Below are 9603 nucleotides of genomic sequence, written 5' to 3'. Positions count from 1 at the left end.
GTATAGATGGACTAATAGAGAAAGTCCCACACACTGCTAGAAGGCCAAATATTTTTTCAGAGCTAGATGCAGAAAAAAATTATATTCAGTTTGCAACCTGATGGAGGTCTGTATAGATGGATTAATAGAACAAGTCCCACACACAGCTAGAAGCCCAAATATTTTTTAAGAGCTAGATGCAGATAAAAATTATTTTTATTTTGCAACCTTATGGAGGTCAGTATAGATGGACTAATAGAGAAAGTCCCACACACTGCTAGAAGGCCAAATATTTTTTCAGAGCTAGATGCAGAAAAAAATTATATTCAGTTTGCAACCTGATGGAGGTCAGTATAGATGGACTAATAGAGAAAGTCCCACACACTGCTAGAAGGCCAAATATTTTTTCAGAGCTAGATGCAGAAAAAAATTATATTCAGTTTGCAACCTGATGGAGGTCTGTATAGATGGATTAATAGAACAAGTCCCACACACAGCTAGAAGCCCAATATTTTTTCAGAGGTAGATGCAGAAAAAAATATATTCAGTTTGCAACCTGATGGAGGTCAGTATAGATGGACTAATACAACAAGTCCCACACACAGCTAGAAGCCCAATATTTTTTCAGAACTAGATGCAGAAAAAAATTATATTCAATTTGCAACCTGATGGAGGTCAGTATAGATGGAGTAATAGAACAAGTCCCACACACAGCTAGAAGCCCAAATATTTTTTCAGAGGTAGATGCAGATAAAAATTATTTTTAATTTGCAACCTGATGGAGGTCAGTATAGATGGACTAATAGAGAAAGTCCCACACACTGCTAGAAGGCCAAATATTTTTTCAGAGCTAGATGCAGAAAAAAATTATATTCAGTTTGCAACCTGATGGAGGTCTGTATAGATGGATTAATAGAACAAGTCCCACACACAGCTAAAAGCCCAATATTTTTTCAGAGGTAGATGCAGAAAAAAATATATTCAGTTTGCAACCTGATGGAGGTCAGTATAGATGGACTAATACAACAAGTCCCACACACAGCTAGAAGCCCAATATTTTTTCAGAGCTAGATGCAGAAAAAAATTATGTTCAATTTGCAACCTGATGGAGTTCAGTATAGATGGAGTAATAGAACAAGTCCCACACACAGCTAGAAGCCCAAATATTTTTTCAGAGCTAGATGCAGATAAAAATTATTTTTATTTTGCAACCTGATGGAGGTCAGTATAGATGGACTAATAGAGAAAGTCCCACACACTGCTAGAAGGCCAAAAATTTTTTCAGAGCTAGATGCAGAAAAAAATTATATTCAGTTTGCAACCTGATGGAGGTCAGTATAGATGGACTAATAGAGAAAGTCCCACACACTGCTAGAAGGCCAAAAATTTTTTCAGAGCTAGATGCAGAAAAAAATTATATTCAGTTTGCAACCTGATGGAGGTCAGTATAGATGGACTAATAGAGAAAGTCCCACACACTGCTAGAAGGCCAAATATTTTTTCAGAGCTAGATGCAGAAAAAAATTATATTCAGTTTGCAACCTGATGGAGGTCTGTATAGATGGATTAATAGAACAAGTCCCACACACAGCTAGAAGCCCAATATTTTTTCAGAGGTAGATGCGGAAAAAAATATATTCAGTTTGCAACCTGATGGAGGTCAGTATAGATGGACTAATACAACAAGTCCCACACACAGCTAGAAGTCCAATATTTTTTCAGAGCTAGATGCAGGAAAAAATTATATTCAATTTGCAACCTGATGGAGGTCAGTATAGATGGACTAATAGAGAAAGTCCCACACACTGCTAGAAGGCCAAATATTTTTTCAGAGCTAGATGCAGAAAAAAATTATATTCAGTTTGCAACTTGATGGAGGTCAGTATAGATGGAGTAATAGAACAAGTCCCACACACAGCTAGAAGCCCAAATATTTTTTCAGAGCTAGATGCAGATAAAAATTATTTTTAATTTGCAACCTGATGGAGGTCAGTATAGATGGACTAATAGAGAAAGTCCCACACACTGCTGGAAGGCCAAATATTTTTTCAGAGCTAGATGCAGAAAAAAATTATATTCAGTTTGCAACCTGATGGAGGTCAGTATAGATGGACTAATAGAGAAAGTCCCACACACTGCTAGAAGGCCAAATATTTTCTCAGAGCTAGATGGAGAAAAAAATTATATTCAGTTTGCAACCTGATGGAGGTCTGTATAGATGGATTAATAGAACAAGTCCCACACACAGCTAGAAGCCCAAATATTTTTTCAGAGCTAGATGCAGATAAAAATTATATTCAATTTGCAACCTGATGGAGGTCAGTATAGATGGACTAATAGAGAAAGTCCCACACACAGCTAGAACCCCAAATATTTTTTCAGAGCTAGAAGCAGATAAAAATTAATTTTCATTTGGAACCTGATGGAGGTCAGTATAGATGGACTAATAGAGAAATTCCCACACACTGCTAGAAGGCCAAATATTTTTTCAGAGCTAGATGCAGAAAAAAATTATATTCAGTTTGCACCCTGATGGAGGTCAGTATAGATGGACTAATAGAGAAAGTCCCACACACTGCTAGAAGGCCAAATATTTTTTCAGAGCTAGATGCAGAAAGAAATTATATTCAGTTTGCAACCTGATGGAGGTCAGTATAGATGGACTAATAGAGAAAGTCCCACACACTGCTAGAAGGCCAAATATTTTTTCAGAGCTAGATGCAGACAAAAAATTATTTTGAATTTGCAACCTGATGGAGGTCAGTATAGGTGGACTAATAGAACAAGTCCCACACACTGCTAGAAGGCCAAATATTTTTTCAGAGGTAGATGCAGAAAAAAATTATATTCAGTTTGCAACCTGATGGAGGTCTGTATAGATGGATTAATAGAACAAGTCCCACACACAGCTAGAAGCCCAATATTTTTTCAGAGGTAGATGCAGAAAAAAATATATTCAGTTTGCAACCTGATGGAGGTCAGTATAGATGGACTAATACAACAAGTCCCACACACAGCTAGAAGCCCAATATTTTTAATGAGCTAGATGCAGAAAAAAATTATATTCAATTTGCAACCTGATGGAGGTCAGTATAGATGGATTAATAGAACAAGTCCCACACACAGCTAGTAACCCAAATATTTTTTCAGAGGTAGATGCAGATAAAAATAATTTTTAATTTGCAACCTGATGGAGGTCAGTATAGATGGACTAATAGAGAAAGTCCCACACACTGCTAGAAGGCCAAATATTTTTTCAGAGCTAGATGCAGAAAAAAATTATATTCAGTTTGCAACCTGATGGAGGTCTGTATAGATGGATTAATAGAACAAGTCCCACACACAGCTAGAAGCTCAAATATTTTTTCAGAGCTAGATGCAGATAAAAATTATTTTTATTTTGCAACCTTATGGAGGTCAGTATAGATGGACTAATAGAGAAAGTCCCACACACTGCTAGAAGGCCAAATATTTTTTCAGAGCTAGATGCAGAAAAAAATTATATTCAGTTTGCAACCTGATGGAGGTCAGTATAGATGGACTAATAGAGAAAGTCCCACACACTGCTAGAAGGCCAAATATTTTTTCAGAGCTAGATGCAGAAAAAAATTATATTCAGTTTGCAACCTGATGGAGGTCTGTATAGATGGATTAATAGAACAAGTCCCACACACAGCTAGAAGCCCAATATTTTTTCAGAGGTAGATGCAGAAAAAAATATATTCAGTTTGCAACCTGATGGAGGTCAGTATAGATGGACTAATACAACAAGTCCCACACACAGCTAGAATCCCAATATTTTTTCAGAACTAGATGCAGAAAAAAATTATATTCAATTTGCAACCTGATGGAGGTCAGTATAGATGGAGTAATAGAACAAGTCCCACACACAGCTAGAAGCCCAAATATTTTTTCAGAGCTAGATGCAGATAAAAATTATTTTTAATTTGCAACCTGATGGAGGTCAGTATAGATGGACTAATAGAGAAAGTCCCACACACTGCTAGAAGGCCAAATATTTTTTCAGAGCTAGATGCAGAAAAAAATTATATTCGGTTTGCAACGTGATGGAGGTCTGTATAGATGAATTAATAGAACAAGTCCCACACACAGCTAGAAGCCCAATATTTTTTCAGAGGTAGATGCAGAAAAAAATATATTCAGTTTGCAACCTGATGGAGGTCAGTATAGATGGACTAATACAACAAGTCCCACACACAGCTAGAAGCCCAATATTTTTTCAGAGCTAGATGTAGAAAAATATTATATTCAATTTGCAACCTGATGGAGGTCAGTATGGATGGACTAATAGAGAAAGTCCCACACACTGCTAGAAGGCCAAATATTTTTTCAGAGCTAGATGCAGAAAAGAATTATATTCAGTTTGCAACCTGATGGAGGTCAGTATAGATGGAGTAATAGAACAAGTCCCACACACAGCTAGAAGCCCAAATATTTTTTCAGAGCTAGATGCAGATAAAAATTATTTTTAATTTGCAACCTGATGGAGGTCAGTATAGACGGACTAATAGAGAAAGTCCCACACACTGCTAGAAGGCCAAATATTTTTTCAGAGCTAGATGCAGAAAAAAATTATATTCAGTTTGCAACCTGATGGAGGTCAGTATAGATGGACTAATAGAGAAAGTCCCACACACTGCTAGAAGGCCAAATATTTTCTCAGAGCTAGATGCAGAAAAAAATTATATTCAGTTTGCAACCTGATGGAGGTCTGTATAGATGGATTAATAGAACAAGTCCCACACACAGCTAGAAGCCCAAATATTTTTTCAGAGCTAGAAGCAGATAAAAATTATTTTTAATTTGCAACCTGATGGAGGTCAGTATAGATGGACTAATAGAGATAGTCCCACACACTGCTAGAAGGCCAAATATTTTTTCAGAGCTAGATGCAGAAAAAAATTATATTCAGTTTGCAACCTGATGGAGGTCAGTATAGATGGACTAATAGAGAAAGTCCCACACACTGCTAGAAGGCCAAATATTTTTTCAGAGCTAGATGCAGAAAAAAAATTATATTCAGTTTGCAACCTGATGGAGGTCAGTATAGATGGACTAATAGAGAAAGTCCCACACACTGCTAGAAGGCCAAATATTTTTTCAGAGCTAGATGCAGAAAAAAATTATATTCAGTTTGCAACCTGATGGAGTTCTGTATAGATGCATTAATAGAACAAGTCCCACACACAGCTAGAAGCCCAATATTTTTTCAGAGGTAGATGCAGAAAAAAATATATTCAATTTGCAACCTGATGGAGGTCAGTATGGATGGACTAATACAACAAGTCCCACACACAGCTAGAAGCCCAATCTTTTTTCAGAGCTAGATGCAGAAAAAATTATATTCAATTTGCAACCTGATGGAGGTCTGTATAGATGGATTAATAGAACAAGTCCCACACACAGCTAGAAGCCCAAGTATTTTTTCAGAGGTAGATGCAGAAAAAAATTATATTCAGTTTGCAACCTGATGGAGGTCAGTATAGATGGACTAATAGAGAAAGTCCCACACACAGCTAGAAGGCCAAATATTTTTTCAGACCTAGATGCAGAAAAAAATTATTTTTAATTTGCAACCTGATGGAGGTCAGTATAGATGGACTAATAGAGAAAGTCCCACACACAGCTAGAAGGCCAAATATTTTTTCAGACCTAGATGCAGAAAAAAAATATTTTTAATTTGCAACCTGATGGAGGTCAGTATAGATGGACTAATAGAGAAAGTCCCACACACAGCTAGAAGGCCAAATATTTTTTCAGAGCTATATGCAGATAAAAATTATTTTTAATTTGCAACCTGATGGAGGTCAGTATAGATGGACTAATAGAGAAAGTCTCACACACTGCTAGAAGGCCAAATATTTTCTCAGAGCTAGATGCAGAAAAAAATTATATTCAGTTTGCAACCTGATGGAGGTCTGTATAGATGGATTAATAGAACAAGTCCCACACACAGCTAGAAGCCCAAATATTTTTTCAGAGCTAGAAGCAGATAAAAATTATTTTTAATTTGCAACCTGATGGAGGTCAGTATAGATGGACTAATAGAGAAAGTCCCACACACTGCTAGAAGGCCAAATATTTTTTCAGAGCTAGATGCAGAAAAAAATTATATTCAGTTTGCAACCTGATGGAGGTCTGTATAGATGAATTAATAGAACAAGTCCCACACACAGCTAGAAGCCCAATATTTTTTCAGAGGTAGATGCAGAAAAAAATATATTCAGTTTGCAACCTGATGGAGGTCAGTATAGATGGACTAATAGAGAAAGTCCCACACACAGCTAGAAGCCCAAATATTTTTTCAGAGCTAGAAGCAGATAAAAATTATTTTTAATTTGCAACCTGATGGAGGTCAGTATAGATGGACTAATAGAGAAAGTCCCACACACTGCTAGAAGGCCAAATATTTTTTCAGAGCTAGATGCAGAAAAAAATTATATTCAGTTTGCAACCTGATGGAGTTCTGTATAGATGCATTAATAGAACAAGTCCCACACACAGCTAGAAGCCCAATATTTTTTCAGAGGTAGATGCAGAAAAAAATATATTCAATTTGCAACCTGATGGAGGTCAGTATGGATGGACTAATACAACAAGTCCCACACACAGCTAGAAGCCCAATCTTTTTTCAGAGCTAGATGCAGAAAAAATTATATTCAATTTGCAACCTGATGGAGGTCTGTATAGATGGATTAATAGAACAAGTCCCACACACAGCTAGAAGCCCAAGTATTTTTTCAGAGGTAGATGCAGAAAAAAATTATATTCAGTTTGCAACCTGATGGAGGTCAGTATAGATGGACTAATAGAGAAAGTCCCACACACAGCTAGAAGGCCAAATATTTTTTCAGACCTAGATGCAGAAAAAAATTATTTTTAATTTGCAACCTGATGGAGGTCAGTATAGATGGACTAATAGAGAAAGTCCCACACACAGCTAGAAGGCCAAATATTTTTTCAGACCTAGATGCAGAAAAAAAATATTTTTAATTTGCAACCTGATGGAGGTCAGTATAGATGGACTAATAGAGAAAGTCCCACACACAGCTAGAAGGCCAAATATTTTTTCAGAGCTATATGCAGATAAAAATTATTTTTAATTTGCAACCTGATGGAGGTCAGTATAGATGGACTAATAGAGAAAGTCTCACACACTGCTAGAAGGCCAAATATTTTCTCAGAGCTAGATGCAGAAAAAAATTATATTCAGTTTGCAACCTGATGGAGGTCTGTATAGATGGATTAATAGAACAAGTCCCACACACAGCTAGAAGCCCAAATATTTTTTCAGAGCTAGAAGCAGATAAAAATTATTTTTAATTTGCAACCTGATGGAGGTCAGTATAGATGGACTAATAGAGAAAGTCCCACACACTGCTAGAAGGCCAAATATTTTTTCAGAGCTAGATGCAGAAAAAAATTATATTCAGTTTGCAACCTGATGGAGGTCTGTATAGATGAATTAATAGAACAAGTCCCACACACAGCTAGAAGCCCAATATTTTTTCAGAGGTAGATGCAGAAAAAAATATATTCAGTTTGCAACCTGATGGAGGTCAGTATAGATGGACTAATACAACAAGTCCCACACACAGCTAGAAGCTCAATATTTTTTCAGAGCTAGATGCAGAAAAAAATTATATTCAATTTGCAACCTGATGGAGGTCAGTATAGATGGACTAATAGAGAAAGTCCCACACACAGCTAGAAGCCCAAATATTTTTTCAGAGCTAGAAGCAGATAAAAATTATTTTTAATTTGCAACCTGATGGAGGTCAGTATAGATGGACTAATAGAGAAAGTCCCACACACTGCTAGAAGGCCAAATATTTTTTCAGAGCTAGATGCAGAAAAAAATTATATTCAGTTTGCAACCTGATGGAGGTCAGTATAGATGGACTAATAGAGAAAGTCCCACACACTGCTAGAAGGCCAAATATTTTTTCAGAGCTAGATGCAGAAAAAAGTTATATTCAGTTTGCAACCTGATGGAGGTCAGTATAGATGGACTAATAGAGAAAGTCCCACACACTGCTAGAAGGCCAAATATTTTTTCAGAGCTAGATGCAGAAAAAAATTATATTCAGTTTGCAACCTGATGGAGGTCTGTATAGATGGATTAATAGAACAAGTCCCACACAAAGCTAGAAGCCCAATATTTTTTCAGAGGTAGATGCAGAAAAAAATATATTCAGTTTGCAACCTGATGGAGGTCAGTATAGATGGACTGATACAAGTCCCACACACAGCTAGAAGCCCAATCTTTTTTCAGAGCTAGATGCAGAAAAAAATTATATTCAATTTGCAACCTGATGGAGGTCTGCATAGATGGATTAATAGAACAAGTCCCACACACAGCTAGAAGCCCAAATATTTTTTCAGAGGTAGATGCAGAAAAAAATTATATTCAGTTTGCAACCTGATGGAGGTCTGTGTAGATGGATTAATAGAACAAGTCCCACACACAGCTACAAGCCCAATATTTTTTGAGAGGTAGATGCAGAAAAAAATTATATTCAGTTTGCAACCTGATGGAGGTCAGTATAGATGGACTAATAGCGAAAGTCGCACACACAGCTAGAAGGCCAAATATTTTTTCAGAGCTAGACGCAGATAAAAATTATTTTTAATTTGCAACCTGATGGAGGTCAGTATAGATGGACTAATAGAGAAAGTCCCACACACTGCTAGAAGGCCAAATATTTTTTCAGAGCTAGATGCAGAAAAAAATTATATTCAATTTGCAACCTGATGGAGGTCAGTATAGATGGACTAATAGAACAAGTCCCACACACTGCTAGAAGGCCAAATATTTTTTCAGAGCTAGATGCAGAAAAAAATTATATTCAATTTGCAACCTGATGGAGGTCAGTATAGATGGACTAATAGAATGATGCTATGCCCAAAAGATTTTACTTCACTAGGTGCAGTAAAAAAATTGGTATTCTATACAAAGGTGGTATATCTTTCAATACAGATAGGCTACTCCACTGACTAACACACTCTGCAATAGTCCAAAAATGATTAGCTTTGCTAGATTCAGCCAAATGCTGTGAAAAAAACTTGCACAGCACTGGCACAGACCTGCCTGGCAAAAACTGATAGGAACTGATGTAACCTAGTCCTGAAAAGGACTCCAATTACAATTAGTCTTTACTCCCACAATCTATCTATTTAAGAGCACTATTCCCTACTCCCAAGCTATCTGTAGATTTGTGCGAAAATTGGCTTGAAATTAACAAGGTATAGCGCACACAGCAACAGCAGTGCCGTCTAACACGCAGCTGCAGCAGTGAGAAAATGGTGGCGACGGGGAAAATGGCTTGGTCTTATAGGGCAAGGACATGTGACATACACTGCCAATGACACATGCCCTTGGTTGTGTGAAAAAAAGCACTTCGCTCCGTGTGTGCGCTGCTAATAGACTGACAGATTGCACCTCCCCACTGTAAATGTGGGAAAGAGAAAAAAAAATGGATATCTTCATTATTCCTGCAGAGATCCATCCCCTGCCCCTCCCCCCACCCCGCTGTACACTCAAACTGCGTATTAACATTAATTTTCATCATTACTGAGAAAAAATCCAGTTATGATTTTGGT

This window comes from Phyllobates terribilis, unplaced genomic scaffold (genome assembly GCF_046119375.1).
Source record: "Phyllobates terribilis strain yellow unplaced genomic scaffold, ASM4611937v1 Scaffold_11__3_contigs__length_659146591, whole genome shotgun sequence".
NCBI lineage: Eukaryota > Metazoa > Chordata > Amphibia > Anura > Dendrobatidae > Phyllobates > Phyllobates terribilis.
The sequence above is the reverse complement of the archived record's forward strand: the minus strand, read 5'-3'. Positions refer to the sequence as shown.